Source organism: Hyperolius riggenbachi, chromosome 12 (assembly GCF_040937935.1).
Source record: "Hyperolius riggenbachi isolate aHypRig1 chromosome 12, aHypRig1.pri, whole genome shotgun sequence".
In the NCBI taxonomy this organism is placed as follows: Eukaryota; Metazoa; Chordata; class Amphibia; order Anura; family Hyperoliidae; genus Hyperolius; species Hyperolius riggenbachi.
The window spans coordinates 141,554,201-141,578,975 of record NC_090657.1 but is presented as its reverse complement, the minus strand read 5'-3'; the positions used below and the strand labels follow the sequence as shown (position 1 = coordinate 141,578,975).

Genomic DNA, 24,775 nt, shown 5'->3' with positions numbered 1-24,775 from the left:
CGGACCACGTGTGCAGCTGATGGGAGAGGAGGATGGGGATGATGGTGTGCAGCTGATGGGAGAGGAGGATGGGGATGATGGTGTGCTGCTGATGGGAGAGGAGGATGGGGATGATGGTGTGCTGCTGATGGGAGAGGAGGATGGGGATGATGGTGTGCTGCTGATGGGAGTGGAGGATGGGGATGATGGTGTGCTGCTGATGGAGAGGAGGATGGGGATCATGGTATGCTGCTGATGGGAGATGAGGAAAGGAACCATTGTGCACTGCTGATGGGAGAGGTGGATGGGGGTGATGGTGTGCTGCTGATGGGAGAGGAGGATAGGGACCACATGTGCATCTGATGGGAGAGGAGGATGGGGATGATGGTGTGCAGCTGATGGGAGAGGAGGATGGGGATGATGGTGTGCTGCTGATGGGAGAGGAGGATGGGGATGATGGTGTGCTGCTGATGGGAGAGGAGGATGGGGATGATGGTGTGCTGCTGATGGGAGAGAAAGATGGGGATGATGGTGTGCTGCTGATGGAGAGGAGGATGGGGATCATGGTATGCTGCTGATGGGAGATGAGGAAAGGAACCATTGTGCACTGCTGATGGGAGAGGAGGATGGGGGTGATGGTGTGCTGCTGATGGGAGAGGAGGATGGGGGTGATGGTGTGCTGCTGATGGGAGAGGAGGATGGGGGTGATGGTGTGCTGCTGATGGGAGAGGAGGATGGGGGTGATGGTGTGCTGCTGATGGGAGAGGAGGATGGGGATGATGGTATGCTGCTGATGGGAGAGGAGGATGGGGACCGTGGTGTGCTGCTGATGGGACAGGAGGATGGGGATGATGGTGTTCTGCTGATGGGACAGGAGGATGGGGATGATGGTGCTCTGCTGATGGGAGAGGAGGATGGGGATGATGGTGTGCTGCTGATGGGAGAGGAGGATGTGGATGATGGTGTTCTGCTGATGGGAGAGGAGGATGGGGATGATGGTGTGCTGCTGATGAGAGGAGGATGGGGACCACAGTGTGCTGCTGATGGGAGAGGAGGATGGGGGTGATGGTGTGCAGCTGATGGGAGAGGAGGATGGGGGTGATGGTGTGCTGCTGATGGGAGAGGAGGATGGGGACCATTGTGTGCTGCTGATGGGAGAGGAGGATGGGGATGATGGTGTTCTGCTGATGGGAGAGGAGGATGGGGACCATGGTGTTCTGCTGATGGGAGAGGAGGATGGGGACCATGGTGTGCTGCTGATGGGAGAGGAGACTTGGGATGATGGTGTTCTGCTGATGGGAGAGGAGGATGGGGAGGATGGTGTTATGCTGATGGGAGAGGAGGATGTGGATGATGGTGTGCTGCTGATGAGAGGAGGATGGGGACCACAGTGTGCTGCTGATGGGAGAGGAGAATGGGGATGATGGTGTGCAGCTAATGGGAGAGGAGGATGGGGGTGATGGTGTGCTGCTGATGGGAGAGGAGGATGGGGATGATGATGTGCTGCTGATGATGTGCTGCTGATGGGAGAGGAGAATGGGGATGATGGTGTGCTGCTGATGGGAGAGGAGGATGGGGATGATGGTATGCTGCTGATGGGAGATGAGGAAGATGGGGATGATGGTGTGCTGGTGATGGGAGAGGAGGATGGGGGTGATGGTGTGCTGCTGATGGGAGAGGAGGATGGGGTTCATAGTGTGCCGTTGATGGGAAAAAAGGATGGGGTTCATAGTGTGCCGTTGATGGGAAAAAAGGATGGGGTTCATAGTGTGCCGTTGATGGGAGAGAAGGATGAAAACCATGGTGTGCTGCTGATGGGAGAGGAGGATGGGCATGATGGTGTGCCATTGATGGGAGAGAAGGATGGGGATGATGGTGTGCTGCTGATGGGAGAGGAGGATGGGGACCACAGTGTGCAGCTGATGGGAAAGGAGGAGAATGGGGATGATGGTACGCTGCTGATGGGGGATGAGGAAGGGGACCATGGTGTGCTGCTGATGGGAGAGGAGGATGGAGACCATGGTGTGCTGCTGATAGGAAGGAAGATTGGGAAGTTTGCTGAAAAGCAGGTGCCATGCCATGGAATCCCAGCCAGGGATGCAGTTCTCCATGCAACGAGTGAATACAGAAAAGTGTGACAAACAGTAATTCTCCTAATAGGCTCATTAGCCCTATACAGGAGGTAGAAGTTGAAATTAGCTTGTCAAAACTTTTAGTTGCTGATTCAGTAATTAGCTAGTCCGAACTACTACCTAATTAGTGCTTAGGGAGAATGTTATAGAAAAGGTGCTAGAATCCTAGGGAAAAATGAGAATTGGTTTGGGCAACAATCCAAAAATATAATTCCAATATTTTGAAATTCTTAGCATGCTTCTTATCCTGCATCAAGCTAAAGGTGCCCATACATCACTCGATTTTATGGGCCGATCAACCTCTTGATCCGATAATTTTATCAGATCGGAGGAGAATCGATGCTGCAACATGGCCACCTGACCTATTTTTCGATCGATTTCTGTCCAAAATCGGTTGAAAGACTCTATGGGGAATGCTGTAAAATCTTGGTCACAACAACTTGATTGGGTGCATGGCGGTAATGGCGTTTGACATCCGATGACAGATGGTGTCCCCTCAACGGCTGAAGGCTCAACTGTCACACCGATGCAGATCCTGGCCTCCTCCGGTGTCACCTCAAGTGCCTGTACCACATGACACCGGCACATATAGTGACATCACTAAATGCACGTCACCGGCTTAGCTTCTCCCTCCCTTCCTAATCAGCCACTAAAAAAACACCATCCGTGTCAGGTTTGTAATGGCTGTCGATATCTGCTACAAATCAATTGAAATTACAATTGTGAAGCATGTTGGTGAATCATGAGCAGATTCAATCACGGTGATTTGCATCTGTTGGGGAGTCAGAGAATCTCTCACAGTGTATGGGCACCTTTTCAAAGGTTATACAAAAAAACCTTTTCCTCCTGAATCACAGACTTCCCAGCAAGCTAATGGTGAACCAGAACTAATTGGAGTGTGTAAGGGGCCACAATGGACCAAAAAGCCCTCTTACTGAAATGCTATAGAAAACCAAGGTTTGCCTTATTAACCACTTCCGGATTCTCGGAGCGTATATACACGCCCCTGAATCCTGAAGTGTATTCCATGGAAACGGCCGCTCGTATGAGCGGCCGTTCCATGTCAGTTCCCGGAGGGTGTCTCCGTGAACACCCTGCGAGCCGATCGGCGGCTCGCAGGCTAAATGTAAACACACGGGGAAGACCTTCCCCGGTGTTTACATGTATACGGCGCTGCTGCGCAGCAGCGTCGTAGAGGAGATCGGTGATCCCCGGCCTCTGATTGGCCGGGGATCACCGGCATCTGATAGGCTAAAGCCTATCCCATCAGGCGCAGGACGGAAATCCGTCCTGCGCCGCTCACAGGGGGAGGGAGAGGGAGGGAAGGGGAAGGAGGCCAGGAAGCGCTGCGGAGGGGGGCTTTGAAGAGGCCCCCCCCCCCCGCAAGCGCAAGCAGCCGGCGGCGATCAGACCCCCCCCCAGCAGGACATCCCCCTAGTGGGGAAAAAAGGGGGGAAGTCTGATCGGCCTGGCTGCTAGCTGATCGGTGCTGCGGGCTGGAGAGCCCACGCAGCACCGATCAGCACAAAATAGCGTGGTAGGGAAGTGGTTAAAACAAGGTATTTGTGATGATTCAGTTTGAAGTTAAGCTAAGCACAACTCCAGACCTGCTGGAATGCAATGATGTGTCAATTTGTTAATTGAACCACAATAATCCAACGTGCTTGGTTGATCCTCATTAGTGCATGGCATGGATTAATGTGGCTCTATGGGGCAGGACTTGAAGCATCCAGAGTTACAAACTACCCAGCAAGCTCATGGTGAACCAGAACTCCTAGGTATGTGTAACGGGCTACAAAGGACAAGGTATTTGCGAATAATTCAGATAGGAGTGAGCATATGATATGATTTTGTCCTCCCGAGTCAGAAAGGTCAAATGTCCTGAAGGACCTGGCACCTAAGGGGGGCATACCTGTGAGTATAATAATGTTGAGCTTGAATTGTCCATAATCGTAATTTCACATCAAAATTCCCGAATGCAATCCAAAATTGTTATGCAAAATTTCTGGCAAACGCATGAATAATTTTGTGCATAACTGTAATTATGCTCCATAATTTCATGATTATGCGTAATTTTGCAACAATATGAAATTTGAGGGTACAAGAAAAAAAAATGTCCCCGCTGTCCGTCCTAAATTGACAGCTTCGAGTTAGTGAGCCACTGATCTGGTAGGCAGATGTTTTAACCCTTTACAGGTTTCACACCTGTTCCCAGTCAACTGGTATAAGGTAACACAAAGAGGGACCCAAAGTCTATGTCACCCCAGCAACTAGCTTCTATACTTTAGGAAACTTTCGTACTAACACATTGTGTTGCAACAGACACTGTTTTATGAGTCAAACTCTATGAACAGCTCATACTTCATTAGCTGTGTTGGTAATGTTGGTAAATGGAGGAACACATTGATCAGTTGCTTCTTTCGCTGCATTACATCACATGCCTCCACGAACACTGTTTTTGGTTGCATTATGCGCACGTTATAATGCAATGTCCCCGTGGGAAACTACTCTGACAGTTTACCTTTAGCAACGGTACGCATATTTACAGCTGGACACTTCTGTGACTGGACATTCAAAGAAACAACATTACTTATAATTTACCGTACCGTACCGTCATGTAATTGCCAGATCATAGGACTGCTTTGAAATGTTCCTGCTGATCCGAGGTGCACAGCACGCTGCTGTGACGTTAGTGGCATGCACCTAGAGTTGAGCTGAAATTTTCGTAATTTCGCATTACTATAATTACGCATGCGAAATTTGCGATTACGATGCAAAATTAGCGTAGCGAAATTGCCATTAAAATCGTAATTGAAAATACCGTAAGCGTAATTTTCAACGCGAAATTTCGCGTTTCGTTCATGCCGTAATTTCGCATTAAACGCTACCGTAATTTCGCGTTAAACCGTAACGCTCCGTATAATATAAAAAAGCCGCCGACTTTAAGGGTTAATAGCAAAGCCCCCTTAAATGCTAAGAGCCTCAAATTTGGAGAATATATTAAGGAGATCAGGAGGAATAAGAGGAAAAAATTTTTTTTCAAAAAGACCTTATAGTTTTTGAGAAAATCGATGTTAAAGTTTCAAAGGAAAAATGTATACATTTAAAAACCCGCCGACTTTAACGGTTAATAGCAAAGCCTGCTTAAAGTTTAGGAACACCAAATTCCTAGGGTATATTAAGGGGATCAGTGGGAATAAGAGGAAAATTTTTTTTTTCAAAAAGACCTTATAGTTTTTGAGAAAATCGATTTTTAAGTTTCAAGGGCAAAAATGTCTTTTAAATGCGGAAAATGTCCGTTTTTTTTGCACAGGTAACAATAGTGTATTATTTTCATAGATTCCCCCAAGTGGGAAGAGTTTTACTTACTTCGTTCTGAGTGTGGGAAATATAAAAAAAAAACGACGTGGGGTCCCCCCTCCCAGACCTCTTTAACCCCTTGTCCCCCATGCAGGCTGGGATAGCCAGAATGCGGAGCACCGGCCGCGTGGGGCTCCGCACCCTGACTATACCAGCCCGCATGGTCCATGGATTGGGGGGTCTCGGAAGGGGAGGGGCAGCCAAGCTTTCCCCTCCCCCTCCGAGCCCTTGTCCAATCCAAGGACAAGGGGCTCTTCTCCACCTCCGATGGGCGGTGGAGGTGGAGGCCGCGATTTCCTGGGTGGGGGGTTCATGGTGGAATCTGGGAGTCCCCTTTAAAAAGGGGTCCCCCAGATGCCCACCCCCCCTCCCAGGAGAAATGAGTATAGAGGTACTTGTACCCCTTACCCATTTCCTTTAAGAGTTAAAAGTAAATAAACACACAAACACATAGAAAAAGTATTTTAATTGAACAAAAAACATAACCACGAAAAAAGTCCTTTAATATTCTTAATTAACCATTAATACTTACCTGTCCCTTTAAATAAATGATCCCACGCAATATCCTCGGAAATGTTCTATCAGTTACAATGTAACAAAGTTATTACAATGTAACAACTTTGTTACATTGTAACTACGCCGCACCCGACGTCACTCGCCGCTCACCCGCCGCACGGACCCGACAGAGCTCTGAGCTATATAGCTCAGAGCTCTCTAAGCATCTTTGTATTTGGGCTCCAAGGAGCCCCATTGGTCCTTAGCAGACCAATGGGGTTCCTTCTGATTTGAAGGAACCCCATTGGTCTGCTAAGGACCAATGGGGCTCCTTGGAGCCCAAATACAAAGATGCTTCTCAGAGCTCTGAGCTATATAGCTCAGAGCTCTGTCGGGTCCGTGCAGGACGCTAAGTCCCCGCCGGCTCCGCTGCCCTCCCCGCCTCTCCCACATGTCACCCACATGTCACCCACATGTGGGTGACATGTGGGTGACAGATGTGGGCGGGTGGACAGCGGGAGCTGCGGGGACTTAGCGTCCTGCACGGACGCGTATGCGGCGGCTGAGCGGCGAGTGGCGTCGGGTGCGGCGTAGTTACAATGTAACAAAGTTGTTACATTGTAATAACTTTGTTACATTGTAACTGATAGAACATTTCCGAGGATATTGCGAGGGATCATTTATTTAAAAGGACAGGTAAGTATTAATGGTTAATTAAGAATATTAAAGGACTTTTTTCGTGGTTATGTTTTTTGTTCAATTAAAATACTTTTTCTAAGTGTCTGTGTGTTTATTTACTTTAACTCTTAAAGGAAATGGGTATGGGGTACAAGTACCTCTATACTCATTTCTCCTGGGAGGGGGGGGGTGGGCATCTGGGGGACCCCTTTTTAAAGGGGACTCCCAGATTCCACCATGAACCTCCCCCCCAGGAAATCGCGGCCTCCACCTCCACCGCCCATCGGAGGTGGAGAAGAGCCCCTTGTCCTTGGATTGGACAAGGGCTCGGAGGGGGAGGGGAAAGCTTGGCTGCCCCTCCCCTTCCGAGACCCCCCAATCCATGGACCATGCGGGCTGGTATATAGAGATGAGGCGAAATTTTCGAAATTTCGAACTGCTTTTATTACGAATGCGAAATTTAACATTACGACCCAAATTCGTAATTTCGTAATTAATTTTCAAATCGTAATTTACAATTTCGTAATCGAAATTTCACTCCCGTAATGACGAATTTCGTGTCCTCTCTCTCCCTCTCTCTCCCTCTCTCTCCCTCTCTCTCCCTCTCTCTCCCTCTCTCTCCCTCTCTCTCCCTCTCTCTCCCTCTCTCTCCCTCTCTCTCCCTCTCTCTCCCTCTCTCTCCCTCTCTCTCCCTCTCTCTCCCTCTCTCTCCCTCTCTCTCCCTCTCTCTCCCTCTCTCTCTCTCTCTCTCTCTCTCTCTCTCTCTCCAGAGATCTGTAGTATTTCAAAACCATACTCACATTCATGACATGTCCAGGGATCAAACCCAGGCCAACCACATGGAAGACAGCTATGCTCACCACCATACCACCAAACACACACTAAATAGACTGCTAACCTAAATCTTACTTGTAGACTGTCATATGAGACACATGCTGGGTGCAGGGCTTTGTGATTGGACCATGGACCATGCGATAGAGTGAGGTGCAAAAATGAAATCATGCCTAGCAGAAGATGGTTTCACAATGCTAAATGCTAGGCTGGCTGTGGTGCAATTGGTTAGTGCGTCTGGCTGGTAACAGCAAGGTTACAGGTTCGATTCCATCCAGGCATGTCTTTTCCTTTTGCGTTCAACAGTTGTCCAAACAGAGCCAACAGAGCCCCAGATAGCCATGTAGAGTTAGGTCACAGCTAGCCTGGCTGTGGTGCAATTGGTTAGTGTGTCTGGCTGGTAACAGCAAGGTTACAGGTTCGATTCCATCCAGGCATGTCTTTTCCTTTTGAGTTCATCAGTTGTCCAAACACCGAGCACAAAGTTTTGCATGCGTAAAGTTTTACGCACGCAAAATACCCCATGGGGTTCAATGGCGCAGCGCGCGCACGCAAAAGGAAAAGACATGCCTGGATGGAATCAAACCTGTAACCTTGCTGTTACCAGCCAGACACACTAACCAATTGCACCACAGCCAGGCTAGCTGTGACCTAACTCTACATGGCTATCTGGGGCTCTGTTGGCTCTGTTTGGACAACTGTTGAACGCAAAAGGAAAAGACATGCCTGGATGGAATCGAACCTGTAACCTTGCTGTTACCAGCCAGACACACTAACCAATTGCACCACAGCCAGGCTAGCTGTGACCTAACTCTACATGGCTATCTGGGGCTCTGTTGGCTCTGTTTGGACAACTGTTGAACGCAAAAGGAAAAGACATGCCTGGATGGAATCGAACCTGTAACCTTGCTGTTACCAGCCAGACACACTAACCAATTGCACCACAGCCAGCCTAGCATTTAGCACTGTGAAACCATCCTCTGCTAGGCATGATTTCATTTTTGCACCTCACTCTATCGCATGGTCCAATCACAAAGCCCTGCACCCAGCATGTGTCTCATATGACTGTCTACAAGTAAGATTTAGGTTAGCAGTCTATTTAGTGTGTGTTTGGTGGTATGGTGGTGAGCATAGCTGTCTTCCATGTGGTTGGCCTGGGTTTGATCCCTGGACATGTCATGAATGTGAGTATGGTTTTGAAATACTACAAATGAGAGAGAGAGAGAGAGAGAGAGAGAGAGAGGGAGGAGGAGGATTGGTTGGTTATTCATTTTAGGCATCTAGAGGGATAGAAACCTTTGCAAACTTTAAAATACTAAATTTCGTAATCGTAATTACGAAAATTTGCGAAAATTACGAAATTTCGATTACTGCTAAAATCGTAATTGTAGTAATTTCGCGAAATTTCGGAAATTCGTAATTAGGTCATTACGCTCATCCCTACTGGTATAGTCAGGGTGCGGAGCCCCACGCGGCCGGTGCTCCGCATTCTGGCTATCCCAGCCTGCATGGGGGACAAGGGGTTAAAGAGGTCTGGGAGGGGGGACCCCACGTCGTTTTTTTTTTATATTTCCCACACTCAGAACGAAGTAAGTAAAACTCTTCCCACTTGGGGGAATCTATGAAAATAATACACTATTGTTACCTGTGCAAAAAAACCTGACATTTTCCGCATTTAAAAGACATTTTCGCCCTTGAAACTTAAAAATCGATTTTCTCAAAAACTATAAGGTCTTTTTGAAAAAAAAAATTTTCCTCTTATTCCCACTGATCCCCTTAATATACCCTGGGAATTTGGTGTTCCTAAACTTTAAGCAGGCTTTGCTATTAACCGTTAAAGTCGGCGGGTTTTTAAATGTTTACATTTTTCCTTTGAAACCTTAACATCGATTTTCTCAAAAACTATAAGGTCTTTTTGAAAAAAAAATTTTTCCTCTTATTCCTCCTGATCTCCTTAATATATTCTCCAAATTTGAGGCTCTTAGCATTTAAGGGGGCTTTGCTATTAACCCTTAAAGTCGGCGGCTTTTTTATATTATACGGAGCGTTACGGTTTAACGCGAAATTACGGTAGCGTTTAATGCGAAATTACGGCATGATACGACTGTAATGCGAAAATTACGTGAAAATTACGCTTACGCGAAATTTCGCGAAATCCTTCTTCATTACGATTATGTACTTACGGACATAATCGTAATTACACTAATTACGCGAAATTTCGCAAAATCGTAATTAGGTCATTACGCTCATCTCTACATGCACCTGTACCAGCCTCACTGAATGTACAGTAACTGATGACAATTCCTTGTTGTCACCACACATCACCTCTATTCCATACCTCCCAACTTTTTGAGATAAGAAATAGGGACACTTTAGGACACACCCCAATCATGCCCCTAATCACACCCCCAACACTTCCCTAGTTACTGTTACCAGAAAGAATTCAGAAGCAAAAGATGGAGTTTTAAAATTCAGACTACACTGTTCCCCTTTATCATCAGTAGTTCTCCTTCATTTTAACATTTAAAAATAAGAAATATATGAATTTAAATTATATAAATAACATTTAGAGTATATTAAACACATTTTTCAGTAGAAAAACATATAGATCGGTATCAATAGTCTCTAGGAAGGTGTAACCGCCTCCTAGAGAGAATAAGAGAGACCGGGATCCCGATGGTGCAGTACCTTTAAGTTTGGAAAACACAAATGTATGGGTATAGAAATGATACTCTCAAAGATGGGTTGCAATCTTTGCAACCATGTATACGCCTGTGGGAGAATCCCGCTTGGTTAGACCAGATGAAACTGGATGCTGGATGATCGCTCTCCTGGATGGCTCTGTAGTGGAGGGGCTACAAAGTGTACTACCTCCTGGGAGGTGCCCCCCAATGTGGGAAGTGGACCTAGAGCTATGTTCTGTTTATATCTATAAAAAAAAAAAAGTGTGTGTGTGTGTGTGTGTGTGTGTGTGTGTGTGTGTGTGTGTGTGTGTGTGTGTGTGTGTGTGTGTGTGTGTGTGTGTGTGTGTGTGTGTGTGTGTGTGTGTGTGTGTGTGTGTGTGTGTGTGTGTGTGTGTGTGTGTGTGTGTGTGTGTGTGTGTGTGTGTGTGTGTGTGTGTGTGTACCTCTCACAAAACAAGTATGATAACGAGTTTTTACGGGTACTTGCCCATAATTCACAACAGATTGTTTACCACTCACAATTCATACTATTGCGATATATAGGATAATACTCTTCCCTTCTTACAAATATCAGCAATATACATTTGGAAATCTAGAATGCACGTGCGCCAACAAACATAACTAATAAAAGAAATATTAGCAGACAATCATTAGGGGCAACAGGAAATTTGCCTCATTTGAAGATATACTGCGATACTTCACTAGGGCGGCTGCTACTATGCTAATTTACATAGTAGCGGCCCCCTAGTGAAGTATCGCAGTAGCGATATATCACTACCGCATGGCTATTGTAAGTATCCGCCGTTGCTTAGTTACGCATGGCATGCTGCCTTTAGAGCGCCTAGCGCACACAGTGATGTCATTAAGTCGCACTAGTTTATTAGCACGCACAAGGTGATATAACTCTTGCTGTCCAAGCGCGTTAAGGTTAGTGAATCAACCCCATGTACAGGAGGCAATTATTGGCAGATCTGCGACAGTTAAAAACTAATACTGTACAGCAGTTGATGGCGAGGCTCTAATGGGTCCCTTAAGTCCAGGGGCCCTGGTGCGGTTGTTACTGCTGCATCCTCTATTGCTGCGCTACTGCCTCTATTCCAGAAAAGGACATAAGGAGAAAAGGTGATAATATGATTCCTACACTTAAAGAGAATCTGAAGCCTTCTAAAAATCCTCTTTTTATTTGACATTTACCTTCAGCAATATCAGCAGTGCTAAAACGCTGCATTCCCGTGGCAGAACGATGTCATTAAACCCCCAAAATCCCCGGGGCAAAATGTGGGGAGTGCTTCCTGGTAGAGGCAGAGCTTTGTGCTGTAGCTCTGACTCTACTCGCGTCAATCCCCACCTCTCCTCACCCCTCTCAGTCTTCTTTCACTGAGAGGGGCGGGGAGAGACGGCAATCAGCGGGGATTGACGCTAATGGAGGCAGAGCTACAGCACTAAGCTCTGCCTCCCCGGGCAGCAAAATTTCGTGGAATTTTGCCCCTGTATTTGGGGGGTTTAATGACATAGTTCTGCCACGGGAATGCAGCGTTTTAGCACTGCTGATATTGCTGAAGATAAATGTCAAATAAAAAGAGGAGCATCTGTAATCTCACCACAGTGCTCAAGAAACAATAGTTCACAGTGACCATCACCAAAAACAAATCAACAGGTCACACAATAAGCATATTTATTTGTGTTTTAAAAAACATCACATATATGAGGACTTACTTCCAGGGTCCTTTTCACGGGGACCCTTAGTAGATAAAAGCCTGTAGTGTATCACAGTACACATATATCCAAAACGATCTCAAATAGATGTCAGATAGATTGCCCAGTCTCCAGGTCCGACCAGTTTCGGCCTTGCGCCGTCATCAGGGAACCTGGGCAATCTATCTGACATCTATTTGAGATCGTTTTGGATATATGTGTATTGTGATACACTACAGGCTTTTATCTACTAAGGGTCCCTGTGAAAAGGACCCTGGAAGTAAGTCCTCGTATATGTGATGTTTTTTTAAAACACAAATAAATATGATTATTTGACTGGATGGAGAAGTGACCTGTTGATTTGTTTTTGGTGATGGTCACTGTGAACTATTGTTTCTTGAGCACTGTGGTGAGACTACAGATGCCGCTCTGAGCACCAAGCGCTGTGGATTTATGTACTTTTTACTTCTGAGACCGATTGTGGATGTGGTTGATCCTGAGCTGCTGGTGGAGCATATACATAAGATTGAGATTGGATCACCGCTCGTATTTGCTACAAAAACGTAAATAAAAAGAGGATTTTTAGAAGGCTTCAGACTCTCTAAAGAGAACCTGAGGTGGCTGAAATTGTAAAAAGTTAGCTACTTAAAGAGTAACTCCAGTGAAAATAATGTAATAAAAAAGTGCTTCATTTTTACAATAATTTTGTATAAATGATTTAGTCAGTGTTTGCCCATTGTAAAATCTTTTAAATCCCTGATTTACATTCTTACATTCTTACATTTATTACATGGTGACATTTTTACTGTTGGCAGGTGATGTAGCTGCTGCATGCTGTTTTGGCAGTTGGAAACAGCTGTAAACAGCTATTTCCCACAATGCAGCAAGGCTCACAGACAGGAAACTGCCAGGAGTACGTACTCAAGAGTTTCTTGTGGGAGGTGTTTCACCACAATATCAATCCAAATATGCAGAAAAGGTCGTGCATATCCTTTCTTGGATATTTGGCTGTACAGATGTGTTGCCAGCCTGAAGCGTTCTATTGCTATGTAGGGGGAGGAGGGCCTACAAACATGACGTAGCGGCACAGAGGGTAAGGGAGAGAACAATTCACTAAGCCGATCTGCCAGATGGATCGCTCGCAGATGTTCCAAGAGGGACCGGGGCCATTGTACACACAATAGATTCTCGCAGAGGTGGCCTGAACCAGCCACCTCGGCCAAGAACCATCTAGCAGGTTTGTACAAAGCTGTATTCTGTGACAGATGCGACGGTAGCAGCTATCAGTCTAATGTGCTAACCTTGCTTTCCCAGAATCCTTTGAAGTGGCGACATTGAAACAATTACTGTCATTCATCTGTCTATTACATTGTCATAAATGGTTATACACTGCAGCAGATTAGGAATTATTATTTACCTATATAAGATAATTTTGGAAAGACAGATTATCTTGTACATTGAATTTCAGTTTCTTTCATGACTTTAGTTCATTTTGTATTAAGTCCACAAAGAATAAGATTGTATACTGAAGGATATGGACAGAGGGCATTGCAGTGTTCATATTCTAATTGCAGCGGAACTTTGGTTTGCAAGCTTTATTTAATACTGAAGCATGCTTGTAATCCAAAGCACTCTTATACCAAAGCAAATTTCCCCATAAGGATTAAAGTGAAGGTTCAAGCAAATTAAAAAAAGGAGTTTCACTTACCTGGGGCTTCTACCAGCCCCATGCAGCCATCCTGTGCCCTCGTAGTCACTCACTGCTGCTCCAGTCCCCCGCTGGCAGCTTGCCGACCTCGGAGGTCGGCGGGACACATTTCGTACATTTTTACACATTCCCGCTAGTGCAGGAACATTAACACGTACATTTTTACGCATTACTGGTTCAATGCATAAATTGAACCAGGAAACTCATTATTTATTTTGCTTGAACCTTCCCTTTAATTGAAACTCAAATGATTTGCTCCACAATCAAACACATTTGCAGACCGGCCAAGTGTCACGGTTTCTCCGTGGCACTAACGATTTGCAGCCTCTATGACGTCATCACGGGGCATTGGTCAAATGTCCCGACCTCTTCACAGAGCAGGAGCGTTTTCAGTTAACTGTTTTACTGCCCAGAGTCTTTGCAGAGAACATTGCAATACATGCATCACATCACACTCTGCAGCTTTGCCTCACATTGAACTTCATCAGCAGCACAACAGCATAAGACAGCAAGGAATGTCTTTCAAGTTGAGAGAGAGTGAGACAGGGATCTCTACCGTGGCTTTCTGGTCACAGAGCATCTGAATAGTGAGGTGGATATCTTATCTTTCAATATGCTTGTGCAGTGCTAGAAATCCTGTATGTATCAATCATATTGGTTGCATTCCTCTGTGTTATTGCTTTTATAAATAACCCATATTGTGATACAAGATCCTTAATTAGGGATAGTTGTGTGATTTTATGCATTTACAGTCCTGGGACTAGAGTTATGCACTTGTAGGCACCGTGTTAACATTTCTGATATGTGAAGTTTTTGGACAGAAATAAAGAATATAATATTTTGCACATTTCAATCTTTATTTTCTTATTTAATATATTCATAACTCTTCATGTAGAGCCGTTTACGCTAATTTATATCCTTTGCTGTAATTATTCTTTAAATAGCTTGCCTACCATCGCTCTATGCTCTAATATTTGCATAGGATGGAGGGGGAAACTGTATAGGGGAGGGGTGTGGTTTTAAAATAAGTGGGATGTGGTTAAAGGTGTGGCAGGGGTGTGTCTTAGTGTCCCTTTTCCTGGCTCCAAAAGATGGGAGGTATGCATTTGTAGAAAATTATTTTATACAAAGTACTGTACTGTACTGTATAAAGTAAAAATGTAAAAAAGATATTGACTATAACTAACAGAATCATTGCTAACAAATAACTTATCCAGTGACAGTTACTTTTGCCTACTTTTCATGGAAATTTGACATTGTACACATAGTTCCCAAATGTCCCTTTCTAGGAGGAACAGTCCCTCTCTGGCAACCCAATCCCCCTGTCCCTCTTTCTTCTAAATGTGTCCCTCTTTTATGACTCATGTACATACCGTATATGTATTTTTCTACTGAAAAATGTGTTTGACTCTAAACTTTATTTCCATCCTTTACAATTATATATTTCTTATTTTCAAACGTTAATATGAAGGAAAAGGAACCAGTATAGAAAGTACCTGTGTGGTTTGATTTATAAAACAACATATTTTTCTTATAATTATATAAGGGCATTATTAGAGGTATGGCGAGGTGGCGAGGGTGTGGCTTAAGTGTCCCTCTTTATTATCTCAAAACGTTGGGAGGTATGTGTTAAGTCCCAACACTCAGATTACGGTAAGTACTATCCTGCAGTGTGAAAGGCAGAAGAACCATCAGATCAGTTGTGATGATGTGACGCACAGGGGCGTCGCTAGCCTTATTTTAGGGGGGCCCGTGCCCCCAACATGTCCTGGGGTGCCCCCAATCTATTTCTAGGGATGCCCCGGCAGCCCCGCTGTACCCCTGGCTGCCCGCTGCCAGATAGCCAGCAGCGTCAGACCTCGATCAGCGGGCGACCACTAGTGCGGGCGCTAGGACCTAGCAGACACCGCACTGATATGCGGAAGTGACATCACTTCCGCATATACAGCGTGGTGCGCCTGCTCTAACTGGTCGGGTCGCCCGCTGATTGAGGTCTGATGCTGTTGCTGGCTGTCAGGTGAGGGGGCGCCTGTCACTCACTACCTAACTGGGGGTCCCTGTCACTACGTAACCTGGGGGGCGCCTGTCACTCACTACCTAACTGGGGGTCACTGTCACTACCTAACCTGGGGGGCGCCTGTCTCTCACTATGTAACCTGGGGGTCCTTGTCACTCACTACCTAACCTGGGGGGCGCCTGTCACTCACTACCTAACCTGGGGGGCGCCTGTGACTCACTACCTAACCTGGAGATCCCTGTCACTCACTACCTAACATGGGGGTCCCTGTCACTCACTACCTAACCTGGGGGGCGCCTGTCACTCACTACCTAACCTGGGGCATGCCTGTCACTCACTACCTAACCTGGGGTCCCTGTCATTCACTACCTAACCAGGGGGGCACCTGTCACTCACTACCTAATCTAGGGGGCAGCTGTCACTCAATACCTAACCTGGGGGTCCCTGTCACTACCTAACCTGGGGTCCCTGTCACTCACTACCTAACCTGGGGTGCCCTGTCACTCACTACCTAACATGGGGGTGCCTGTCACTCACTACCTAACATGGGGGTCCCTGTCACTACCTAACCTGGGGGTCCCTGTCACTCACTACCTAACCTGTGGGTCCCTGACACTCACTACCTAAACTGGGGGGGGGGGGGGGGCGCCTGTCACTACCTAGACTGGGGGGCTCCTGTCTCTACATAAACTGGGGGCTCCTGTCACTACATACAGTGGGGGGGTCTCTGTCACTACCTGAACTGGGGGGCACCTGTCACTACATACACTGGGGGGCTCCTGTCACTAAATGAGCTGGGGGGCTCCCGTCACTACCTGAACTGGGGGGCTCCTGTCACTTCCTGAACTGGGGGACTCCTGGTTCTACCTTAACTAGAGGACACCTGTCACTACCTAAACTATCCAGGCCAGCCAGCCCAGCATCACCACCAGCCAACCATCCCAGAATCACTGTCAAAAAGGCCACAGCATCACCACCAGTCAGGCCAGCATTTACTGCAACCAGCCAAGCACAGCCCAGCATTACCGCCAGCCAGGTTACAGCATCACCGCCAGCCAACCCAGCCACAGCATCACCGCCAGCCAACCCGGCCACAGAATCACTGCCAGGCCTTTCAGCCCACACATCATCCCCAATCCAGCCAAAAACAGTATTACCAGGCACAGCAGCCAGTAGAGGAGAATTCAGAAGCCAGGTAAGAGGTGTCTACCATATTAAGGGGGCATTCTGCCTATTTATGTGAAAAGCTGTCTATTTATGTGCCTTATGACTGCTGAATTTGTCTTGTTGGGGGCCTCATGATTGCTGAATTTGTCTTGTTGGGGGCCTCATGATTTGTTGGGGGCCTCAAGATTGCTGAATTTGTCTTGTTGGAGGCCTCATGATTGCTGAATTTGTCTTGTTGGGGGTCACATGATTGCTAACTGCGAGACTATGGGAAAAGCGGAATCATCATCATATGAGACAATAGCAATAAACCTACTTTTTTAGCTTTTTAAAACAGAAAGTAAAACTGTGAGGTTCTAAAAAAAAATACATTTTTTCAGGAGTAGGATTGATGAAATTGTTTTTCCATAATGTTCATGTATGAGTTAAAACATTTGTACAGTATTTAGTTTAAATTGCTGTTGCCACTTTGCGATAGATAAGAGACTTTTGGGTTGCAATTTGGACACTCGGCCTCCAAAAGGTTCGCCACCACTGTCCTAATCTAATGTCCCACCATTGCTAGGTTCATGTAAATTTGTCTCCACCCGTGACCACACCCACATTCTGGTCCATGGCCACACCCATTTTTCAGTGCGCCTCACAACGTAACCCTCATATTTTTCGGCGCGTTAGCTGCAGTGTGCTGATCTCTGCTGCCTAAAGTATGTACAATATAAGCTGTTCTCTAGTGCCTGCACTGTGTGCTGATCTACCTCCAGTGTGTACAGTGTAAGGTGTTACTCTGTGCCTTTACTGATTGTAAACCAGCTGTATTGTATGCTGATCCCTGTATTAGCTGTAAAGCCTGGTACATACATACAATTTTGATTAGCTAGTTTTAGCTCTGTTCATCAAATTCATTGTCTGTTGGCCCACTTACTGCATGGGGGTGGTAAAATTGGTCAGTGATTGACTAATCAAAATTGTATGTGCGTATACATCTTTGGTCTATGCCTATACTGATTGTAAATTATCTAAATAAAGGACAAGGGGCTCCATCCAATATTTCGATGGGCAGGCCCTTTACCTGTAGCTTACACCGCTGCTAAGTTCATGTACATTTGGCCCCACTCATGGCTACGCCCACTCACTGCATGGCCACGCCCATTAAGTGGGGAGTATATGCGCGCACGGCGGCAAATACTACCCACCTAGTGCCCACAGGTGCCCCCAATCTCCAAGGATCCTAGGAACGCCCCTGGTGATGCATACTGTATATACATTCTGAGCTTGGATATTAAGATGTTGCTTGTATACAGGATCTTCTCAAAAAATTAGCATATTGTGATAAAGTTCATTATTTTTTGTAATGTACTGATAAACCATAGACTTTCATATATTTTAGATCCAAATACACACAACTGAAGTAGTTCAAGCCTTTTATTGTTTTAATATTGATGATTTTGGCATACAGCTCATGAAAACCCCAAATTCCTATCTAAAAAAAAATTAGCATATTTCATCCGCCCAATAAAAGAAAAGTGTTTTTAAAACAAAAAAGGTCAACCTTCAAATAATTATGTTCAGTTATGCACTCAATACGTGGTCGGGAATCCGTTTGCAGAAATGACTGCTTCAATGCGGCGTGGCATGGAGGCAATCAGCCTGTGGCACTGCTCAGGTGTTATGGAGGCCCAGGATGCTTCGATAGCGGCCTTAAGCTCATCCAGAGTGTTGGGTCTTGTGTTTCTCAACTTTCTCTTCACAATATCCCACAGATTCTCTATGGGGTTCAGGTCAGGAGAGTTGGCAGGCCAATTGAGCACAGTAATACCCAGGTCAGTAAACCATTTACCAGTGGTTTTGGCACTGTGAGCAGGTGCCAGTTCATGATGAAAAATGAAATCTTCATCTCCATAAAGCTTTTCAGCAGATGGAAGCATGAACCCACTTTTGAACCAGAAACAGCGGCAGAAGCGCCTGACCTAAGCTACAAAGAAGCAGCACTGGACTGTTGCTCAGTGGTCCAAAGTACTTTTTTCGGATGAAAGCAACTTTTACATGTCATTCGGAAATCAAGGTGCCAGAGTCTTGAGGAAGACTGGGGAGAGGGAAATGCCAAAATGCCTGAAGTCTAGTGTCAAGTACCCACAGTCAGTGATGGTCTGGGGTGCCATGTCAGCTGCTGGTGTTGGTCCACTGTGTTTTATCAAGGGCAGGGTCAATGCAGCTAGCTATCAGGAGATTTTGGAGCACTTCATGCTTCCATCTGCTGAAAAGCTTTTTGGAGATGAAGATTTCATTTTTCAGCACGACCTGGCACCTGCTCACAGAGCCAAAACTACTGGTAAATGGTTTACTGACCATGGTATTACTGTGCTCAATTGGCCTGCCCACTCTCCTGACCTGAACCCCATAGAGAATCTGTGGGATATTGTGAAGAGAAAGTTGAGAGATGCAAGACTCAACACTCTGGATGAGCTTAAGGCCGCTATCGAAGCATCCTGGGCCTCCATAACACATGAGCAGTGCCACAGGCTGATTGCCTCCATGCCACGCCGCATTGAAGCAATAATTTCTGCAAACGGATTCCCGACCAAGTATTGAGTGCATAACTGAACATAATTATTTGAAGGTTGCCTTTTTTTTGTTTTAAAAACACTTTTCTTTCATTGGTCGGATGAAATATGCTAATTTTTTGAGATAGGAATTTGGGCTTTTCATGAGCTGTATGCCAAAATCATCAATATTAAAACAATAAAAGGCTTGAACTACTTCAGTTGTGTGTATTTGGATCTAAAATATATGAAAGTCTAATGTTTATCAGTACATTACAAAAAATAATGCACTTTATCACAACATGTTATTTTTTTGAGAAAATCCTGTATAGACTCAAAATTTCATTAAAATGTTTGCTTGTCTTGCAAAGCGCTTTTAAACCCAGGTTTTACTGTATATTTAAAATTAGGAACATAAAACTTTCTTCTACACATTCAGATGTTTGAAATGAACACAGCATTTTGTTCTTTACACATTGTACAGCACATCACCACAATGGCCACAGGCAGGAAGATAAAACTTCTCCTGCCATAGAACAGCAGCAGACTCTGCTCCCATGCAATACAGTATACAGGAGCAAAATTCTTTCTGTCTGTGAGAAAGCAGACTTCAGCTCATCACGCCCCTAGTGGTGAGCTTTTCTTATTGCAGCTCTTCTAATATTCCTCTCTACTCAGTCCTTTTATCTGGGATACTTGCTATTTTGTTTTAGTTTTTTTGGTAAGCATTGGATTTCAGAAGCTGGGCTGAGCTCGGCCCTAAGAACCACCCAGTTGACTTTATTCAGAAAATGATGGGTGAGGAATTCTGAGCACCTATCAGCAAAGGAACACAAACCTGGACATATTGCTTCACGCTAGAAATGTGGAGCATGCTGTCAATTCTAGTTTCTTGGCAGTAACACTGGCAGGTCCATAATGCTTTTCTAGAGGGTACAAGCTGGCCTGTATATGTGTTTAGGGTTGCCAGGTGTCCGGTTTTACACCAGACAGTCCGGTTTTTGTGCGCTGTGTCCGGTGCAAAAAGGCATGCTAAACCGGACAATTAAGTTGTCCGGTTTAGAGCCCCCCCCCCCCCCCCCGCAGCGCAGGAGGAGAACAGCGCAGCAGAGAGAGAGCTGGGAGCAGCGGTGGAGAAGGGGGGCAATCTCCCCCCCCCCTTCCCTCACCTTAGGGTGCTCTCTCTCCCCCGCTGTCTCCTCCAGGATGATGTGCAGGCTGGCGAGTGGCTGCAGGCGGAACTTACCTCTGTGTCGCTCCAGCGCCGGAAGTTCGGGTCCCGCAGCCGCTGAGATTCGACTCAAAAAAGATCCGGATCAAAGATCCGAATCATTCATGAGCCGGACAACACTAATCAGTCTGAATAGTGTTGTCCGGCTCATGAATGATTCGGATCTTTGATCCGGATCTTTTTTGAGTCGAATCTCAGCGGCTGCGGGACCCGAACTTCCGGGGCCTGTGACACAGAGGTAAGTTCCGCCCGCAGCCACCCGCCAGCCTGCACATCATATTGGTGGAGACAGCGGGGGAGAGAGAGCACCCTAAGGTGAGGGAAGGGGGGGGGATTGCCCCCCTTCTCCACCGCTGCTCCCAGCTCTCTCTCTGCTGCACTGTTCTCCTCCTGAGGGGGGGGGGGGGGGGGCGGGGGCACCTGGCTACCTATTCTGGGCACATATAGCCCCTGGCTACCTATTCCGGGCACATATACCCCCTGGCTACCTATTCTGGGCACATATAGCCCCTGGCTACCTATTCTGGGCACATATACCCCCTGGCTACCTATTCCGGGCACATATAGCCCCTGGCTACCTATTCCGGGCACATATAGCCCCTGGCTACCTATTCTGGGCACATATAGCCCCTGGCTACCTATTCTGGGCACATATAGCCCCTGGCTACCTATTCTGGGCAGTGGGCACATATAGCTCCTGGCTACCTATTCTGGGCACATATACCCCCTGGCTACCTATTCTGGGCACATATACCCCCTGGCTACATATACTGGGACATATATACCCCTGCCTACGTATACTGGGACATTTACACCCCTGCCTACATATACTGGGACATATATACCCCCTGGCTACATATACTGGGCACATATATCCCTGGCTACATATACTGGGAACACTGGCTGTTTGTCATTATGTGCATTTAGTGGTAAAAAGCTGTCTCTTTTGTGCATTTACTGGTGAAAAGCTGTCTCTTATTATGTGCATTTACTGGTGAAAAGCTGTGTCTTATTATGTGCATTTACTGGTGAAAAGCTGTCTCTTGTGCATTTACTGGGGAAAAGCTGTCTCTTATTATGTGCATTTACTGGCGAAAAGGTGTCTCTTATAATGTGCATTTACTGGTGAAAAGCTGTCTCTTATGTGCAGTTACTGGTGAAAAGCTGTCTCTTATGTGCAGTTACTGGTGAAAAACTGTCTCTTATGTGCACTGGACCAGTACTACTGGTGAGGACAGTTAGTGACATGGCTATGTACTCTGTAATGTGCTGCAGAAGATGTCAGTGCGATATAAATACTATAAATTTTTTTTTAAAAAAGCCCATTGCTTAGCCCCACTCTACATAAAAGTGCGCTTCTGACTCCGCCCCTAACCCCACCCCTAACTCCACCCCCTGTCCGGTTTTCTCCATCAGCCGACCTGGCAACCCTATATGTGTTCCCATTCTGAGCTGCACACTTGTTCCAAGTCAGGCAGGGCTATGCAGCTTCTGAATCAGTGGTCAGAGTCTGTGAATGGAGTGCTGAAAGAACAAATGACCTGAGAGGGATATGGAGGCAGCCATATGTAGTTATTTTCAAACAACGCAAATTGCCTGGCTCTCCTGCTGATTCTAATAGTTTTAGCCATAGACCCTGAACAAGCATGCAGATCAGGTGTTTGACTTAAAGAGAAACTCCGACTAATGGCCCGTACTCACGGGCTGCAGAAGTGGCCTGTCGCCAGCACACGTGAGCGTGCTAGCGACAGGCCGGCGACAGCTTCTCTCCAGGTCCCTCCGCGTACACACGCGGAAGAGGGACCAGCGGCGAGACGGAAGCTGTCGCCGACGTTCCTCCTCCCCCCGCCGGAAGCTCCATTTACCTCTATGGAGGTTGCTGTCGCTAGTCCGCGTACTCACGCGGACTAGCGACAGTTGCGGCGGAGGTGCGGCGGCGACTGTTGCCATGCGATTGAAACTTTCAATCGCATGGCGACAAGAGCGACGGGCGACAGTTCGGGGTGCGCGCGCGTGCAACGGCCCATACTCACGGGCGACCTGTCGCCGCAACACGCGCGCGCCGCGTGTTGAGGCGACAAAAGTCACTCGTGAGTATGGGCCATTAGAATCGAACTTTATCTCAATCAGTAGCTGATACCCTCTTTTACATGATAAATCTATTCCTTTTCACAGACCATTAGGCTGTATGGCTGATATTGTGGTGAAACCCCTCCCACAAGAAACTCTTGAGTACTCCTGGCAGTTTCCTGTCTGTGAGCCTTGCTGCATTGTGGGGAAATAGCTGTTTACAGCTGTTTCCAACTGCCAAAACAGCATGCAGCAGCTACATCACCTGCCAACAGTAAAAATGTCACCATGTGATAAATGTCAGAATGTAAATCAGGGATTTAAAAGATTTTACAATGGGCAAACACTGACTAAATCATTTATAAATAATTATTGTAAAAATGAAGCACTTTTTTATTACATTATTTTCACTGGAGTTCCTCTTTAAAGAAAACTTGAACTGAAAATTAAAAGTCAAAATAAGCATACACAGGTCATACTTACCTTCCATGTAGTCTACTCAGTGTCTTTCTCCTGTCCCACGTCCTGTTTGTTCACTGTGATCAAGGGAATTTTCCGTCCTCCATTTTGAAAATGGCCATTACCCATAACAGCTTTCTGGTCAGCACACAGTTAAACTAACATCGCCCACTTGAGCCATAGGGAAACATGGACATTACCTGGTACATCAGTTTTCCTCTCAGCTATAACTGACAGCAACTGATATTTTACTGACAGCAACTGATATATTTCAGATCTGACAAAATATTGTCAGAACTGGAAGGGATTATTTTCAGAAGAAAATGGTGAGCTTCTGAGAGGAACTGATGGCAAGGTAACTATGTAATGTTCATTTGAAGTTACCTCATGTGTTTATGTTAAATATTTTTACTCAGTACAGGTTCTCTTTAAGTTTAACTGCACTTGCCGCATGCTTGTTTCAGGTGTGTGATTCAGGCACTACTAATGCATGAAAGATCAGTAGGACTGCCAGGCAATTTGCATTGTTTGAAAGGAAATAGATATGGCATCCTCCATATCCTTCCCAGGTCAGTTGTCCTTGAAGCAGGGGTGTAGCAACAGCCATAGCAGCGATAGCAGCTGCTATAGGGCCCTAGAATCAGGGGCGTCGCTAGCCCTATTTTGGGGGGGCACGTGCCCCCAATCTGTCCTGGGGTGCCACGGATCTCTTCCCCAGCCGCCACCCCCTCTGTCAGCGGCTCCCTCCAGCCGCCACCGCGTCATTCAGACCTCGATCAGGCGGCGAGCCGGCGACCAATCGTGCGGGCGCTAGGACCCAGCGCCCGCACTGATATGCGGAAGTGACCACACTTCCGCATATAGAGCCGGTGCGTCCGGCGCCCGCTCGTACTACTGCAAAATCCACGGGGAAACTGCACACCTACCCTGGAGGCGCTCGTACTACTGGTCGGGTCGCCGCTGATCCTGAGGTCTGAGTGATGCACTGTCTGCAGTGCAAGGTAAGGGGGGAGCGGCGGTGGCTAGAGGGGGGGCCTCCCTGTCACTCACTCACTACCTAAAGGGGCTCCCTGGTACTCACTCACTACCTAAAGGGGCTCCCTGGCACTCACTCCCTAAAGGGGCTCCCTGGCACTCACTCACTCCCTAAAGGGGCTCCCTGGCACTCACTTCCTAAAGGGGTTTCCTGTCACTCACTCACTACCTAAAGGGACTCCCTGTCACTCACTCACTACCTAAAGGGACTCCCTGTCACTCACTCACTGCCTAATGGGGCTCCCTGTCACTCACTACCTAAAGGGGCTCCCTGGCACTCACTCACTACCTAAAGGGGCTCCCTGGCACTCACTCCCTAAAGGGGCTCCCTGGCACTCACTCACTCACTACCTAAAGGGGCTCCCTGGCACTCACTCACTGCCTAATGGGGCTCCCTGTCACTCACTCACTTCCTAAAGGGGCTCCCTAGCACTCACTCACTACCTAAAGGGACTCCCTGTCACTCACTCACTACCTAAAGGGACTCCCTGTCACTCACTCCCTAATGGGGCTCCCTGTCACTCACTCACTACCTAATGGGCTCCCTGTCACTCACTACCTAAAGGGGCTCCCTGGCACTCACTCACTACCTAAAGGGGCTCCCTGGCACTCACTGCCTAAAGGGGCTCCCTTACACTCACTAACTACCTAAAGGGGCTCCCTGGCACTCACTCCCTAAAGGGGCTTCCTGGCA

At 46.7% G+C, this 24,775-nt stretch overlaps 1 protein-coding gene across 1 annotated transcript in view; it reads right to left on the bottom strand.

Annotated features, from left to right (window-relative positions):
- PTPRT (protein tyrosine phosphatase receptor type T) overlaps nt 1-24,775 on the bottom strand; it is an 852,204-nt gene that overhangs the window by 720,402 nt on the left and 107,027 nt on the right. The window lies entirely within an intron of this gene.